The following is a 17,850-nucleotide window of genomic DNA, read 5'->3' as shown; positions in this document are numbered from 1 at the left end:
CTGGGATAATTACTTTAACTCTTAGACTTCTAAGTTTGCATTCCAAAAAGAATTGTAAAATAATTGTTCCTGGGCCTGATAAAACTTGACTAAATATTTCATTGAGATATAATTATGGTTTCAGGACATCACTAAGAAAATATTCCAATATGTCATAGCTGTTTAAGCACATATATAAACCTATGTATGTAATTGCTTCATCAGCATAAATACATGTGTGCTTTCTATGTTTTTCTGTTGTTGCTATTACTGCTGGTTGTTTGGGGTTTCTAAAAATACTCTCCATACAGCTTCCCACCAGTTAAAAATAGGAATCTAATGTTTATAGGTATATCCTTGACAGTAGGGTCTGCATAATTCACAGTTAGAAAGAAAAAAGAGAGGGAAAGAAAAAAAGAAGGAAGGAAGGGAGGGAGGGAAAGGGAAGGGAAGAGAAGGGAAGGAGGAAGGGTAAAGGAGGAAAAGAGGGAGGGAAGGAAGGAAGGAGAGGGAGAGGGAAGGGAAGAAGGAAGGGTGAAGGAGGAAATAAGGGAAGGGAGGGAGGGAAAGGAGGGAGGAAGGAAGAAAGGAAGGAAGGAAAAGAAAAGAGAAAGGGAAGAAGGAAGGAATGGAGGGAATATTAGCTAAGAAATGCTAATGAGATTTGGGAAGATGTATTCTGTGCCTGAGTCCTCTGCTTGATCTAATTACTACCTGAGAAAGTAAAATCACGGAGCCCGGAAGTGAAGGAAGTATAGAGGTTGGGGTTCAGAGGAAAGTCTACAGAAATTGTACATTAGTCACCAAGGTGCTTTAATTTAAAAAAGGTAAAAAGGACATTATTCTCCCTCTAAACAAAAGGCCCATTGAAATGGAAACCAATGATATCTTCAGGAAAATAGAAAGGGTTTGATGTGGAAAATAACTAACATCCTACACAGTAATATTTTGTTATTGGCAAACAGAAAGCAATAGTTCAAAATTTGTCAAGCTTATCAGTTCCACCTAATTAGGACCATATCCAGAGGGCATAGTAAACAAAACTCTAATAACTCACTTCTGAGCTCCTGGCCCTAGTGGAATCTAATATCCTTCTTGAAATGTGCTTGGTGGTCTCTGCTCATCTAGTCCGTCGGAAAGGCGACCACATGGAAACACTCTTCTCTGTTGAGGCCCAGGATGGAATTATTTAGAGATTACATTGTTGTCGCCCATGACAGACACTTGTCTCCAGCCAGAATATTGCCAGAGGTTGCATGAAATTCGTATGTGATCCTTTGAGGGAAAAGGAGGTCTACAGAATCTGGAGGAGGATAATTTAAGAATTTCTATTTCAATTACTGCTGCCATGTCCCCACTCCATTTGTTTCAAAATGAAGTCTAACATTTTCCTAGAAAACCTCCCCTTTCAACATAGAAGATGTTTCAGTATGAAAGTTATGTGCTCAGCAGGGTGCTTAGATGTGGGTCAAGAGAGGTTCTCTAAAGCTAAAATGAGAACAGTGGAAATAATAGGTGAATGCAAATTCAAACACCCCAGGCTCCTATTTCTCTTCATCTTTTACCCCCACCTCCAAATTCTCTCTTTTTCTTTGGAAGTCACTTCTTATTCCCTTTCAGTTATGGTCAGGAGGAGAGATGCCCTATGAAGGGATGGTTGTCCTCAGCCTGGAATCATAAAGTCTAGAAACTCAGGGCTAAGAGCAATCAAAGAGATCATTTCACTTTAGTTATACACAGAAAGGAAACTGAGTCCCCAAAAGACTAAATGATATTTCTCTACCAAAGTTACACCATTAAGGGTTTCAAAACTAGTTAAGTTACAAAACTTAATGCTCACTTCCATGCTTTTCACACTATCCTGTAATATCTTCCTTTACCGATGCGTAGAGTTTCCATGGTTACACATGAATTTAGCTCAGATCTGCGCATACTCTGCAGGTACTCTCTCATCTCAAAGAAATGATTTCTTAATGAAGAAGTACATCGGAGTCAAATTATGGAAGACCTGAATGCAAGCTTATGGAATTTGAGTTTTTCCTTTAGGTCAAGATTTTTCATGTGAAAATGTTTAAGGATCTGAAATTATAAGTAAAGAGAGAGAGAGAATGAGTTTGCAAACACACGTATTCCTGAGAAGAGCTTTTTAAAAAAAATTCTCGTATAGCTAAGGAACCACTGTTGTAAGTAAGGAAGAGGTAAAAACCTTTTTTTTTTTTTTTTTAGACAGAGTCTTGCTCTGTCACCTAGGTTGGAGTGCAGTGTTGCTATCTTGGCTCACTGCAACCTCTGCCTCCCGGGTTCAAGTGATTCTCCTGCCTCAGCCTCCCGAGTAGCTGGGATTACAGGCTCGTGCCACCATGCCCGGCTAATTTTTTTGTATTTTTAATAGAGATGGGGTTTCGTCATGCTGGCCAGGCTGGTCTCAAACTCCTGACTTCAGGTGATCCGCCTGCTTCGGCCTCCCGAAGTGCTGGGATTACAGGCCTTGAGCCACCATGCCTGACCCAAAAACATTTTTAAGGGGGAGAATGTCATGACCCCAGAATCTTTTCTCTTGGATTACAAAGAACTTGTAAATTCTAAATTATTACTTTTAACAACTATCCTTACTTACTTTTAAAGAAATTAAGATTTTTTTTCTATTGCTTTTACCATCTCAAAGAAATAAATATTACCTTACTAGGTGTTAGAAACCCATTGTGATCAAATACCTCTAGGAACATAACTCACATCTTTCCCAACTGAAGTCACACTGTCACGATGAGGAATCCTGTCCGTAGGCCCAGCTGTGCTGCAGAACTTACTCTGAGCACGGAAAGCAGGGCGGGAAGGAGCATTAGCCTCCCAAACCGAGGATCCATGTGATGATTTGGGAAATCGCATCCAGGCTCTGGTTTGCTGCTTCCTCTTCACCTTTTCATGATGTAATGTACGACAGGATGGTTTTCTGTTCCTAGCCCATTTGCGGGGCTAGCCCTCAGCGAGATTGTCACGTAGGAAAAGTTTGCCTTCATTAGTCTCTGCTATATTCTGGCTTTGGCTGTCTAAAAACTGAGTCTGACAGCCAAGGAGCTTGTGGTTTTCAAATCATGTTGCCCATCTCACTCGAAATCCTCCTTTGCACCCAGCCCTTTCCTCCCGCGTTATTGACATCTCCATCTCCTCCTCTCTGCCATTTCCATGCTGGGAAGCAGATCTCACAATCAGATCTGGGATATTTGTGCGTTTGGAAATTTAAATCAATGTGTTACCTCTCCCAAAGGTGCTAAAACTATAGAATATATCTCTAGTTGTAGAATAAAAGGCTTTATCAGGGAGTAATATTGTCAGTAAACAATTTGGAGAGGTGGAGGAGAAAAGCCACTTTATCTATACATAACCAGAAACTGGACTACTAGGAATTTTCCTGGAACAAAAAACAATGTTTGGAAAGAAGGTGGGCAATCCTGACTCCAAAATGGTAACACAGTCATCACCACAGAATCTCCCCAAATATGTACTTTAAATCTGTTCACAATTCCTCTCTAAGTACCAGTGTGTATTTACGACAAATCAATTTACTTAGCACACACACACACAAAAAAAAGGCTAAAGAAGCAAACTTCAGTTTCTACATGCAAAATGTTTATTTTTAAAAATGCAGATGTTGCTTGGCTCACAGTTCCAATCAGGCATGTGAAAGATCACTTAACACCAGGACTCCTACAAGGAACTCTGAGGAGTCAGGAATCGCAGGCTCATTTTTCATACAGACTACAGAATTGTTTTAAATCCCTTCCACACAATTTGTAGAAGTCCTGCTAATGCAAACCATACTGTTTTGAGTTCAGTAAGTAGCAAACATAAAATGACGACGACTTTTTTAAAAATATTGTTTCTTCACCAATCTTGAGAGCAGGAATCAGAATACCATGTTGAACGCTGGAGGTGCCCAAAGCCATGTCCCATATCCTTCCTGTTAGTCACTGGTGTATGTTGGCCTTTCACCTTGATTAGTTTGAAAAAAGTGGCAGCATTCTACCATCTCCAATTTAAATCTGATATGGTTATTCCCACTCTGCTTCATCCCGGCCAGAAGAGTTCTGCCAAGTTTTCTGTTTTTCTAAAAGCTAAATAAGTATGGCTTACAGAAATTCAGTCTGACAGTCAGGGAGTTTGTGGACTTCAAATCACATTGTGTGTCTTGCTGTAGAATTCTAATATTGTAATCAAGACATAATGTTTCTGTGAAATCTAATTTTGACCAACTAGTTACAAGCAATGGGCATTATCAAACAGGAATTCCATAATTCAAATAGGCCATGTGTCCATTTTCTGCATTTCAAAAACCTCAATGGGATTTGAGTTTTTCCCGTTTTCTTCTGCCTCCATGGATCCATTGTATGACATACAAAGTCCCTCTCCTCGCTTTAAATCCCATTGTCTTGACAAAGGAATCATTACGCCTGCCCCAGTACCAGCAAGTAGAAAGTCATTGGAAAGAGACCTTTGGTGCTTTGAGGTTTAAGAAAGCACAGTAAACATGGTTTTATACCTCCTTCTTTTGACAATAATCCTTCAAACACGCCTAAATATGGAAAGATAGCAAAGATATGGAAACACAAAGCTGGTCTTTAATGAAGCCAGAAGATATTAGTAACCGCACCAACAGTGTATGAAGATAGAAAGCAAAGGGAAGAATGGCAAACACTTCACAGAGGAGGTAGGGCTCAACCTTAAGTGTTGGTAGGGATGATGCTGCTGAAAAATAAGCTGGGTTGCTGCCTCAGAAATTCAGAAAGGCACAGGTATTGGTGGCATCCATTTCAGCACAATGAAGGTACATGTGAGACAGGAGATAAGCATGGGGAAATTGTTCAGAATTCTCTATAGAAAACAAGTTGGCCCTGCTCTCCTCCTCTACCGTTACTGAGGAAAATCTCCAAAATGGAGAAAACTGTTAACAAATAACTTCCCCCTCCTACTAGCACCAACCCCCCTGCCTCAAGAAAACTCAGAGGAAATAAAAACAATGCAAAGAGAAAAAGAAAACCTCAAGATATTACATTTATGAAATAAAAATGAGACGCTGAAGTAGCTACATTGGCTGGAGTATATACCCTGGGGTTTGTCATTGTGTGCCAGGAAAATTTAGGACACGGACACACACCAGGAGATTAGGAGTGGAAGTTTAATAGGTAGAAGAGAAAGAGAAACAGCTTCCTCTATAGATGAAGGGGTCTCCTAGCAGAAAGGACCTGGTGATGAATGCATCACATTTTATAGTCCAGTTTGAGGAGGCGGTGTCTGATTTACACAGGGCTCACAGATTGATTCGATCAGGTATGACGTTTACATAGCGCTAAGGAAGGCAGGTTGCCCCACCCTAATCTTCTTATGCAAACAGACTTTCCAGTTGATCAGCCCCATCTTGCCTGCTTCTTACTGTACACATGGCTGGCAGAGAAGGGAAGATGGAGCCGCCATTTTGAACATGTCTAGTCCCTAGTTCGTGCTGGCATTCACCCGTGCAAGCTCCCAGCTTGCAGGCTGCTCTTTGTTGGAAAATGATTTGGAGCTGCTTTTTATTAAAAAGAAAAGCCTTACTGAGGACTCCCATGCCCTTGCTATCTGCCTAAGTGATTTCTTCTTAACTGCTATATCAATGCTACTTTAAAATAATAAGACTGCTCAGCAGTCAAGAGCTCCTGAAAGATTAAAATATAAGACTCAAACTTACAAATTCAATAAAGCAATTGGAAGATAATGCAGAATTTGTAAAAATATATATTACAGAGGACAATCGGAGACAAAAGGCAAGAAAATGAAGGGTTATATAAGAATGTCCAATGTCCAAATAATAGGAGTTCCAGAAAAATAAAATAGAAAACATTAAGGAGAACATAATACTAAAAGAAAAAAATTCTGGAACTGAAGTAAATAAAGCTGAAGCTCCAAATTTAAAATGTCCATTGAGTGAATCCTAAAAGAAAAGTGGACAAGACACATTATCTTATTTCAGAACATTTGAAACAAAGAACAGACCCTAAACACTTCTAGAAAGGAAAAAACTACGCTACATGCAAAGGACCTGGGATCAGAACAGCACTGGGTGTCTCCCCAGCAACATTAGAAGCTAGAAGATTGCAGAGACATGCAGGTGGGAACCATTAGGTGGATAATTCCTCAAACACAGCAACATGTTCCAAAAAGACTGTGCAGCTACAAAATGTGATAAATATCTACCACAAATTTATATAACATAATAATAAAACAGAATGTAACATAATACATGGATTTAAGTTTTTAAAAAGTACTATAACTAAGTTGGGAGGGGAAGATGGGAGGGGAAGATGGGAGGGGAAGGAAGGTGTAATAGTTAAAATGCATATGTATCAAAATAGGAACTTAGGAATATAAAATCGAATGGTTATCATATAGCTTTATAGGTTATAGCAGCTAATCCCTGATGTGCCATGCCCTTGTGTACTCCCCTCCCCTTAAGTTTGGGTGGAACCTGTGACATGCTTCTAGCTGTGAAAGGATTTAGTAGATGCAATTAAGTTTCCAAATTAGCGGATTTCAAGGTAAACCAAATGGAGTATCTTTGGTGGACCTGGCTCAGTCAGGCAATTTGAACACTTTGAAAGACAGATTTCCTGCTGGCCTTGAAGAAATCAACTGCCTGTGACAGAGCCATGAGGCAAGGAACATCAGGTGGCCTTGAAGAGCTGACAGCAGTCCACACCCCCAGCCAGCAAGAACACAGGGGCCGTAGGACTATTTTAGTTGTGGTTGTTATAAGGCATTTATTATTATAATATTATTTGACTTTGTAAACTATATCCATGTACTATTTTGAAAAAAAAAATTAACTTTTCCAGAAGGTAACCTGAGGAAAATTTAAAGATGATCCAACTTGTTTCAGATGAAATGGGATGATACATGTAAAAATGCTTAAAAAATAAAACATACTATACAAAGATAGGGCCGCGTAATTAAGTTTTAAAATCTCAGTCTCGTATGGACTGAATGTTTGTGTCCCCCAGAATTCATATGCTGAAGCCTTAACCCCCAGTGTGGCTGTATTTGGAGATGGGACCACTTAGAAGTAATTAATCTTAACTGAGATCATATGGGTGGGGCCCTGATTTAATAGCATTAGCGTCCTTATAAGAATTGACACCAGAAGCCATTCTTGCTCTGTCTCTAAACACATTCACCAAGGAAAGGCCATGCTATGGTTTGAATGTTTGTCCTCTCGGAAACTCATGTTAAAGCTTAATCCCCATTGTGGCAGTATTGAAATGTGGGGCCCTTAAGAAGTGATTGGATCACAAGGGCTGTGTTCTCATGAATGGATTAATCCATTCATGGATTAATGGGTTAATAGATGGACGAGTTATTGTGGCAGTGGGACTGGTGGCTTCATAAGAGGAAGAGAGGCCTGAGCCAGCATGCTCAGCCCCCTCGTCCTGTGATGCTCTACACCACCTCAGGGCTCTGCAGAGTCTCCACTAACATGAAGGCATTTATCAGATGGGTCCTTTGACCTTAGACTGCCCAGTCTCCAGAACTGTAAGAAATATATTTTGTTTCTCTACAAATTACCCAGTTTCAAGTATTCTGTTATAAGCAACAGAAAACAAACAAAGACTGGTCATATGAGCACATATGGAGAAGGTGGCCATCTGCAAGCCAGAAGGAGAGCCCTCACCAGAAACCAATCATCCAGAACCTTAATCTTGGACTTCTGGCCTCCAGAACAGTGAGGAAATAAAATGTCTGTTGTTTCAGCCACCAAGTCTGTGATATTTTGTTACGGCAGCCCCAAGCTGACTAGTATACAGTCTAATGCTCCAGTGTGTTTTGTAGCTAAATATAACGATTTCAAGTTCATTCTAATTATTTAAATTTAAGGAGTGTTTTTAAAATAGAAAATAGATTTGCTTCATGGATGGGAGCAAATTAAACAAGAGCTCCCTTAATATAGTACATAAGTACAACTTAAAATTGCTACTGTAAAGTGAATGCATCTATATCAAGAAAACAGCAAAAACAGGGAAAATACCACAACAAACCAATGATCTGATAAGGATGTGCACTAACAGTTTCATATGAGGATGCTTATTATAGCATTATTTATCATAGTGAAAAACTGGAAACAACCTAAATGTCCAATAATTAGAAGGTTAGTTAGATAAATTATGTCACAGCCATACAATGAAATATTATGCAGTCATTTAAATAAAATATTATGCAGTCATTTAAAATCAGTTTTAAAGGAATAATTAACACCTTAAGAAAATATTAACATTATCATTAAGGAGAAAATGTTACAAAACACCATGAGCAATGCAGTCCAAATGGGGAATGCGTGTGTGTTTATGAATGAAATATGTCAAAATGCCAAGAGTTATCACTAGCAGGTCAGATTAAAAGTAGTTTGGCCAGGCACGGTGGCTCACACCTATAATCCCAGCACTTTGGGAGGCCGAAGCAGGTGGATCACGAGGTCAGGAGTTCAAGATCAGCCTGGCCAAGATGGTGAAACCCCATCTCTATTAAAAATACAAAAAAAATTAGCTGGGCGTGGTGGGCACCTCTAATCCCAGCTACTCGGGAGGCTGAGGCAGAGAATTGCTTGAACCCAGGAGATGGAGGTTGCAGTGAGCCGAGTTCGCACCACCGCACTCTAGCCTGGGCAACGGAGCGAGACTCTGTCTCGAAAAAAAAAAAAAAAGTAGTTTTCTTTTCTTTGGGGAGCTTTTCTCTACTTTCTAAATATTCAAAAACAAACATTTCATATTTTATAATATATGTGTATATATTTTATTTATTTATTTTATTTTTATTTATTTATTTATTTATTGAGACGGAGTCTTGCTCTGTCACCAGGGCTGGTGGAGTGCAGTGGCACGATCTCAGCTCACTGCAAGCTCCGCCTCCCAGGTTCACGCCATTCTCCTGCCTCAGCCTCCCTAGTAGCTGGGACTACAGGCGCCTGCCACTACACCCGGCTAATTTTTTTTTTTTTTTGTATTTTTAGTAGAGACGAGGTTTCACCGTGTTTGCCAGGATGGTCTCTATCTCCTGACCACGTGATCCACCCTCCTCAGCCTCCCAAAGTGCTGGGATTACAGGCGTGAGCCACCGCGCAGAGCCGGCTTTTTTTTCTTTTTTTTGAGATGGCGTCTTGCTCTGTCACCAGGCTGCAGTGCAATGGTATAACCTTGGCTCACTGCAACCTCTGCCCCACGGGTTCTCCTGCCTCAGCCTCCCAAGTAGCTGGGATTACAGGTGTGCACCACCATGCCCAGCTAATTTTTGTATTTTTAGTAGAGATAGGGTTTCACCATGGTGGCCAGGATGGTCTTAATCTCTTGACCTCATGATCCGCTCACCTCGGCCTCCCAAAGGGCTGGGATTACAGGCATGAGCCACCATGCCTGGCTGGGCTCTAAATCTTGCTGGCCACAAGCAGCGCAATGGAAAGGGTCTGAATCTATCTGGGGACTTTGCAGGCTCTGCCATACTGGGGCGCCCATGCTAACCACCCTGCTGTGCACTGTGTTAAGAATATAGCAAATTCTTCTGGTGGAAACTTCCTCCGTTTTTCCAGGAACCCTCAGGGTTTGGGCAATGCCTTCTCTTCAGGCTTTAAGTGGAATTCCCAAAGGAGAAGAGAAAGTATGCACGTGCCACCCCAGCTCTCCCAGCCTTCCAATCTCACTCTCCCACTCTCTTTCTTTTTTCTTATAGCAAAGGACTCACTGCACTGATAGAGGGAGACAGCCCGCTCTCCAAGGAGCAGTAAACTGCCTCGAAGTGTAAAGCGAAGAGTTGAGTGACAGAGCCCTCTTCAAGGAAGCAGACGTGTCCAGGAGTTGGCAAAATTGTGGAACTGTAGTAGTAATAATCTATTTGTTTTAAAATTTCCCTTGCCAGTGGTAACTGAAATTACATGAGTAACCACAGATTTAGTTCATTAATTCACAAAATTGCAATAAAAATATTAACCATTTAGCCTTATGAAGAAAGGACGGTATTTACAATTGTAGACAACAACTGATAAGCCTGCAGTCAGCTGGAAGTGGTATATTTATCAAACAAATAAGAAAAGTGGAGGTACTATCATCGGTGTTACCCTAAAGCTTCTGCATAAAACATCAAATGAATAATGTCTGTTTCTAGACCCTCTTACTTACCAGTACCTCTCTTCCACTTCCATCTGAGGTTTTCTCTTTCCACTCTACCCAAAGACCAGGAACCCCACAATGGAACTGCCTGGCAAATAGTTCAGGCAATCCAGATGTGGAAATGGTCAGTGTCCTTCACCTTAGGTACCTCCAGGAGTTGTTCAGATAACCCAGATGACCAAGGTGGTCTTCCCTCTCCCGCCACCATTTTCTCCTCAACTCTCTCTCTTCCTCTCCCACCCTCAATCCACCCCTTCCAAAGCGGTAACCTTAATTAGGTTACCTTAATTAGGTAACCTTAATTAGGTAACCTTAATTAGGACAGGTGTAACGGAGCACCTGTCCTCAGGCGTGGGATGGAATACCTATCACATGGCAGTAAAAGGGATATGGGGGGAATCTTCAACAAGATCTCTGAACTCACACCACCCTAAATTCCAGCAGCATATATTATTGCAGTGATTCTCAAGGGGGAGGGGAGGAGGGTGCCCCCTCTAGAAGAAGGCATAAGAACACTGGGACTGGACATGTGCAGTTGGCCAAAGCACATTGAATTGATCAAATCTTTATTAACAAAAACTACAAAAAGTAAGTCCAATGAAATCAGCTTGTCTGATGGGGCTACACAGAGAATAAAGTTGGATTGAGAAGCACAGCAGCATTGCAACTCAAACTGAACAAAAGAAAATCTAAAAAGAACTCATAGGGAATAAATCAAAACAGTGGACTGCAGCCTTCCCCACTCAGCAAGCAATCATTTCATCAGCAATGCTGCATCTTCATGCAGAACCTCCTACAACATCACTGGGTATAACAACATGAGGTGACAACCTCACAACTCCCTAGTTCTTAAGAATTCTTGAGACATCTTCTCTACAGGGATTCAGCAGGGCTGGGTTTAAGTTTTTGAGCATGGTAAAAATAGATCAAGTGCTTTTTATTGTTTGAACTATGCCTGGCCCAAAAGATATGTTGAAGTCCTAACCCCCAGTAATTCAAAATACAATCTTACTTGAAAATAGGGTCAGGCCTGGTGTGGTGGCTCATGCCTGTAATCCCAGCAGTTTGGGAGACCAAGGCAGGCTGATCACTTGAGGTTAGGAGTTCAAGACCAGCCTGACCAACATGGCGAAACTCTGTCTCTACTAAAAAGACAAAAATTAGCCAGGTGTGATAGCACATGCCTATAATCCCAGTTACTCAGGAGGCTGAGGCAGGAGAATCTCTTGAACCCAGGAGGCAGAGGTTGCAGTCAGCCAAGATCGCGCCACTGCACTCCAGCAGCCTAGGTGACAGACAGAGACCCTGTCTCAAAAAAAAAAAAGAAAGAAAAGAAAAGAAAACAGTGTCATCGCAGGTATATTATTTAAATTAGGATGAGGTCATACCAGAGTATCATGGACCCTTAATCTTATAAGACCAAAGAGGAGAAGGAACACAGACACATAGACACATGAGGGGAGAATGCCACATGACATCGGAAGCAGAGGCTGAAGTGATGTATCTCCAAGCCAAGGAACACCAGCGTCTACCAGAAGCCAAGAAAGAATCCTCCCCTAGAGCCTTCGGAAAGAGAGCATGGCCCTGCTGACACTTTAATTTCAGACTTCTAGATTCCAGAACTGTAAGAGAATAAACTTCTCTTGTTTTAAGCCACCCGGTTTGTATTGTGGCAGCCCTAGGAAATGTAGGGGCACCCTTCCTCCAACAATTTGTAGTCAATGCCATCAATCCCATCATACAATCCATCTGGTTGAGAATTATGAAGAATCACAGCAGTCGGTGGGTTTCTCGTGCATAAAGTACAAATGAGGCAAACGTTTCATTTCCAGATATGAGGGTAGTGAGATTCCTGCTGGTGAAAATGTTCAAACATAGATGATGTTCACTTAGCAGAAAGGCTGGAACCAATGTAAGCTTTCTATATGAAGAGCTGGCTTCTAGAAACATCTGGCGGGGTCTCACCAAGTCTATGTCTCAGCCTAGAAGCTCCCTCATGAGGGGTGTGCAGAATCCACCTGGATTCAGACTAAGTTGTTTTGGCCATGTTTTAAAGAAAAACACAAGTGTTTGGTAAATTGAGCCTAAAAAGCTGGCATATGCCTTGCTCCTTTATATCCTTTCCACCTGGAAAACATTCTAGGCCCCCAGACATAGACTTTTGCCAATGCTTTCAAAATTAAGGATGATGTATTGAGCAGCTACTATGTTCCAGATTATATGTTAGGGTGGTTTTGTGTGTGCGTGTGTGTGCATTCGAGTTAAATTTAATCATGTGCATTTACTTCACGATGGGCTGCACCAGCATGAGCAAGGTACTATGATAACAACCTTCTAGAAAAACAGTGCAACTTCGCTATGAAGACCATCCTTCCTAGGGAGATAAATCACGTTCATGGTTTGTGAATCACTTCAACCCGTATGATGCTCACTTGCAGACACTAGCCAATCTGGGATCTTGTCCTAATCACTGCAGCAGTGGGCCAGGGAGAAGTTCCAATACCAGAAACTGGAGTAGAAGTGGCAGACCACATCTGGGGACCTGCAGCGGTGGGAGACACAGGGCATGATTATTCAATATCTCTCATTCAGCCTTCCCAGCAAGTGCCATGCCAACAGATGCTGTGCTGAATGCACAGTGATCCAATTAGGGGCATGGGCTATTTTTCCAAAAGGAAAAGCAGTTATTATCCATTTGAATTGTAACTGCTTGGCTTGTGGTAGGATATCTTAAGAATGTATTACAAAATCGGAATCTGTGTGATTTTTAAATACAATTTATAGAAGGTATAAAGAATCGTGCTATAGCTAGCACCCATGTTCCCACCTTCCCAGTTTAAGAAGCTGGCATGTTATTATCTCCTCTGATGTAACTGGCAGATTCTAAGAAGTATGAAAGACAACTCTGATCTCAGAGTCTCTAAATACAAGGTGTAGTCAGTTAAAACTGGCCATGATCTGTGTAAACTTCAGAAAAAAATGTGTCTGAGGTGCCCCCATTCCTCTTGTCATAGGACACCCACCTACCTTCAAAAGTTCCCAAGTCAGCTTATTTTTAAATATAATATTTCTGACTATGTGTCAGAGGACCTCGTGTTATCCTCAGGAGTGAGACTCCTCTGTCCATGCAAACCCAGCCTTCCCATATCTGACTTACTGCCAATGGGCTCTTCCATTGCATAGTCCACCCTATTCTCCAGGCTCAGTACCGTCATGGCACAGCAGTAATACTGGGGGAGATGGTGAGAAACTGGAGTCCCAGAAACCCCAACCCCGTGGAATGTCTCTGATGGAGGATGACCCTGTGAATGCCCAAAACAGAACTACTTACGAACATTGAAAACACACTAGCTAGACTGGCCAGACACATGTAACCTAAGAGAAACCTTCCAGACTTCTCTCCTGGAACCTCCTCAAAATCTCTCCACAAGCATGCTACTGGGATGAACTTTCCCCCATAGTAACTCCAGCCTGCCAATGCCAGAACCAGTAAAAATCTCTGACAGCATTCAGTGGATCCATTTTCTCAGAAGAGTCACATCTTTCACATATCTTGCTGTCCGTCTCAGCATTTTAGAAGATAATGATGAGTCCTAAATCTTGCTTTCAGTGAAAGGAGTCCAGTCCTGTGATAAATTGGCTAAGAAAAGGACTCTGTGTTTGAAGTTTAGTTCTCAATGATAATTATTATTAATGCAACCATCTATTGATTGGTTGTGGACACTTAAAATACTTTTAATTAATTTTGCCATTAATTAATGTTAAAAGCATTTAACTTGCATCTATCAACTGATAAATGGATAAACAAAATGAAGTATATCCATACAATGGACTATTATTCAACCACCAAAAGGAATGAAGTACTGATACATTAATGCAGTGTCTACATGGATACCTTGAAAATATTATGCTAAGTGAAAGAAGCCAGATGCAAAGGAACATATATTACATGATTCTGTAATATCTAAATTATGAAATATCCAAATTAGGCAAATCCAGAGAGACAAAGCAGATTAGTGGTTGCCAGGGGCTGGGGATAGAAGGAAGTGGGAGTGGCTGCTTAATGGATGTACGTTTCCTTTGGGGATAATGAAAAGTTCTGAAACTAGATAGTGGCAATGGTTGCACAACATTGTTAACATATACTTAATATCACTAAATCACACACCTTAAGATGGCTAACATGGTAAACTTTATGTTATATGCATTTTACCACAAGTTTTTAAAGGAAGGATCTAACCTCTGGGTGTCTGTTTCCTCAACTACATTCTTGAATCTATCTTCTCTGATATGTTACAGGAAATATATAAAAAAACTACTTTGTGACAATCTTTGCAGATGGAAATGTGTATGTAAGTGGAATGTAAGAACCACTGTGCTAAGCACACACTCAATGGCCAAAACCACCCAGGACACCAGGACACTGGGACAAGATATTAAAGGTGGCAGCTGCACCTCCACCATGGATCACACAATCCCTCAATTTTCTCATTCTCTCTCCACCCCCGCCTCTGAAGCAGCTCTTAAGATAAACTGCTAGTCACAATTTACAATCGGAATACTATTTAGAGACAGAAACAGGCAGTTGTGCTTGTTCCTAATGTATTCTAGGTACTTGATATGCTGAGGGCACAGGACAATTTTTTCACACGGTTGAACTCCTTAGGGCCTGTCTTCTAGACCATTTCATTGGTTTAAAATACAACGTTGCTTAAGCATTGTGAAGTCGGCCTGTGTGCCTGGTGGGGAAAGAAGGGCAATTTGGTTCACCGTGCAGAAATTTTTCTTTTATTTAAATCGTTTAGATTTCAGACTACATCTTTTATTTCTTCCAGCAACAAGCATTAGCAAGTCACTTGCCTCTCTGTTTCTCGGAATGAAGACTAGAAATCTTAATACAAAACATTAACTCAGTGGGCCTGTCTGGCAGAGTAATAGATCTTCGGAACTGCGGTGGCAAAGCCTGCCTGGGCTTCCTCAAGTCACAATAAAGCACTATAATTCTTTTATTGAACCAAGAGCATTTAAGTCACAAATATATCTATGCAGAAAGCAATTGTGGCAGCTCCTCAAATTGATGACTGAAGGAACCCTTCAGAACCAGCACTGATGGGCCCTGCACTAAAGGTGAAAATAATAGGGGAGATTAGAAAAAACTGCTCAGACCCAGAGCAATCAATGACACTGGAATTGCTTATTTGAGCTGCGATTGCTCTTATTTCACATGCAAAGCACACTGCATTAGCAAGCAGATGGTATCTTCCTTTTCCTTGGTGGACTTCCTAGGGTTTTCAAAGATCCTTGCCTGAATTAGTTCACTTTCTCCAGCCAGCACAATAAGGCTTCAGCTAGCTGACATGCCTGAATACAAAGAAAAATGAATCCCCACAGATAAGCACAACTATTTATTGAACTTAGAAGAAAAGAGAAATAAAAAGAATGGTTTGGACATCAATAGAGTCAATACCTTCCAATATCATTTTTAATCCCTGAAAACTCATAAAATCCTAAATGTGGGAGGGATACCAGAGGTCAACTATTCAACATGCTAGATTAATTATCTATTGCTACATAACAATACCCTAATATTTTGTGGCTTGAAACAGCATTTATCATCTCACAGTTTCTGTAGGTCAGGAATCTGGGTGTGACTTAGCTGGGTCCACTGCTTTAAGGTCTCTCACAGGTTGCAATCTTGGTGAGATCACAGGGGCTGTGGTCATCTGAAGGCTTGACTGGGGAAGGATCTGCTCCCCAGCTCGCTCAAGAGACTGTTGACAGGAGTAGATCCTCCTGGGCTGTTAGATTGAGGGTCTCAGTTCCTCACAAATTGATGGCCAGAGACCTCCCTCTGTTCCTTCTCATGAGAGCCTCTCCAAATGGCAGCTTGTAATATGGTGGCTGGCTTTGTTACAGAAAAGGGGTCCTGATCTAGACCCCAAGAGAGGGTTCTTGGATCTCGCACAAGAAGGAATTCAGGGCAAGTCCACAGTGCAAAGCAAAAGCACGTTTATTAAGAAAGTAAAGTAGGGCCGGGCACGGTGGCTCACACCTGTAATCCCAGCACTTTGGGAGGCCAAGGCGGATGGATCATGAGGTCAGGAGATCGAGACCATCCTGGCTAACACGGTGAAACCCCGTCTCTACTAAAAATACAAAAAATTAGCTGGGCGTGGTGGCGGGTGCCTGTCCCAGCTACTTGGGAGGCTGAGGCAGGAGAATGGCGTGAACCCGGGGGCAGAGCTTGCAGTGAGCCAAGATCACACCACTGCATTCCAGCCTGGGCGGCGGAGCGAGACACCGTCTCAAAAAAAAAAAAAAAAAGAAAGTAGTGGCTGGGCATGGTGGCCCACACCTGTAATCCTAGCAGTTTGGGAGGATGAGGTGGCCAGATCACTTGAGATCAGGAATTTAAAACCAGCCTGGCCAACATGGTGAAACCCTGCCTCTACTAAAAAAAAAAAAAAAAATTAGCTGGGTGTGGTGGCAGGCGCCTGTAATCTCAGCTACTTGGGAGGCTGAGGCTGGAGAATCTCTTGAACCCATGAGACAGAGGTTGCAGTGAGCTGAGATCATGCCACTGCACTCCAGCCTGGGCAACAGAGCAAGACTCCATCTCAAAAAAAAGAAAAAAAAAAGTAAAGTAGAGAAAGAACAGCTATTCCATAGACAGAGTAGGGTGTTCCCAAAAGTAAGAGGAGGAATGCATCCACCCTAGGTACAATGTTCGTGTATATAGGATAAAAAAAGATTATGGGGAGATATGCTCTGCTAGAAGAGTTTGTGACAAAGGATTAATTTTCTTAATTACTCATTTTGTAAGAATTAATATTATTATCTTTAAAGCAAAATTAGAATGCCTTCGTTCTCAAGATATCAGAATATTAGGACACTCCCAAGTCTGGGTCTGTTTAGTAAACATTATCAATCTGTTCCCTTAACTGTAAACATCTGGAGGCTCTGAATGCCTAACTTTCTGGGAATGCAGCCCAGCAAGTCCCAGCCTCATTTTTCCTAGCCCTCACTCAAAATGGAGTCACTCTGGTTTGAACACTTCTGACAGCTTCATCAAGTAAGCAAAGGAAAGGACAAGAGAGAGAATGAGAGCAAAACAGAATTCACACTCGTATGCAAACTAGGCTCAGATGTCATATCCCATCACTGTCTATTCACTTAGAGAAGGTCATTAGATGCAACTCACACTTAAGAGGAAAGGATTCCATAAGGGCATGAATACTAGGAAGTGGGGTCATTGGGTGCCATCTCAGAGGCTGCTTGCCACCTGTGCCACCTGTACCTAGTTGACACTTCTGTCTCCTCCACAGCATCCTCACCAGTTTCTACTTTAACTTCTCCTGCCGTGAGGAGACTCACTGCCTCTTAAGGCATCCAGTTCATTCCATTTCAGAACCCTAACTACTTAAGTAGTTCTAATAGTTAACCCACTGTCTGGCCCCTTGAGATTCTGCTAAATACCCAGAAACTCTTAAGAGACCATTGAGTTCAGGATATTTATAAAGGAGATGTTTAGAAATGGGAATTTTGGTCACGAGATGAGGTCTGGGAAGAGAAACGGAACACAGTTATTACAAGGAGAAGTTCTCACACAATCACCTAAGGCAATCTCAACATCACAAATATCACAGGCCACATATGTAAGGGGAAGGCAAGTACCACGCCCATCCCCCTA

The sequence above is a fragment of the Gorilla gorilla genome, chromosome 5 (genome assembly GCF_029281585.2).
Source record: "Gorilla gorilla gorilla isolate KB3781 chromosome 5, NHGRI_mGorGor1-v2.1_pri, whole genome shotgun sequence".
Taxonomy (NCBI): Eukaryota; Metazoa; Chordata; class Mammalia; order Primates; family Hominidae; genus Gorilla; species Gorilla gorilla.
The sequence above is the reverse complement of the archived record's forward strand: the minus strand, read 5'-3'. Positions refer to the sequence as shown.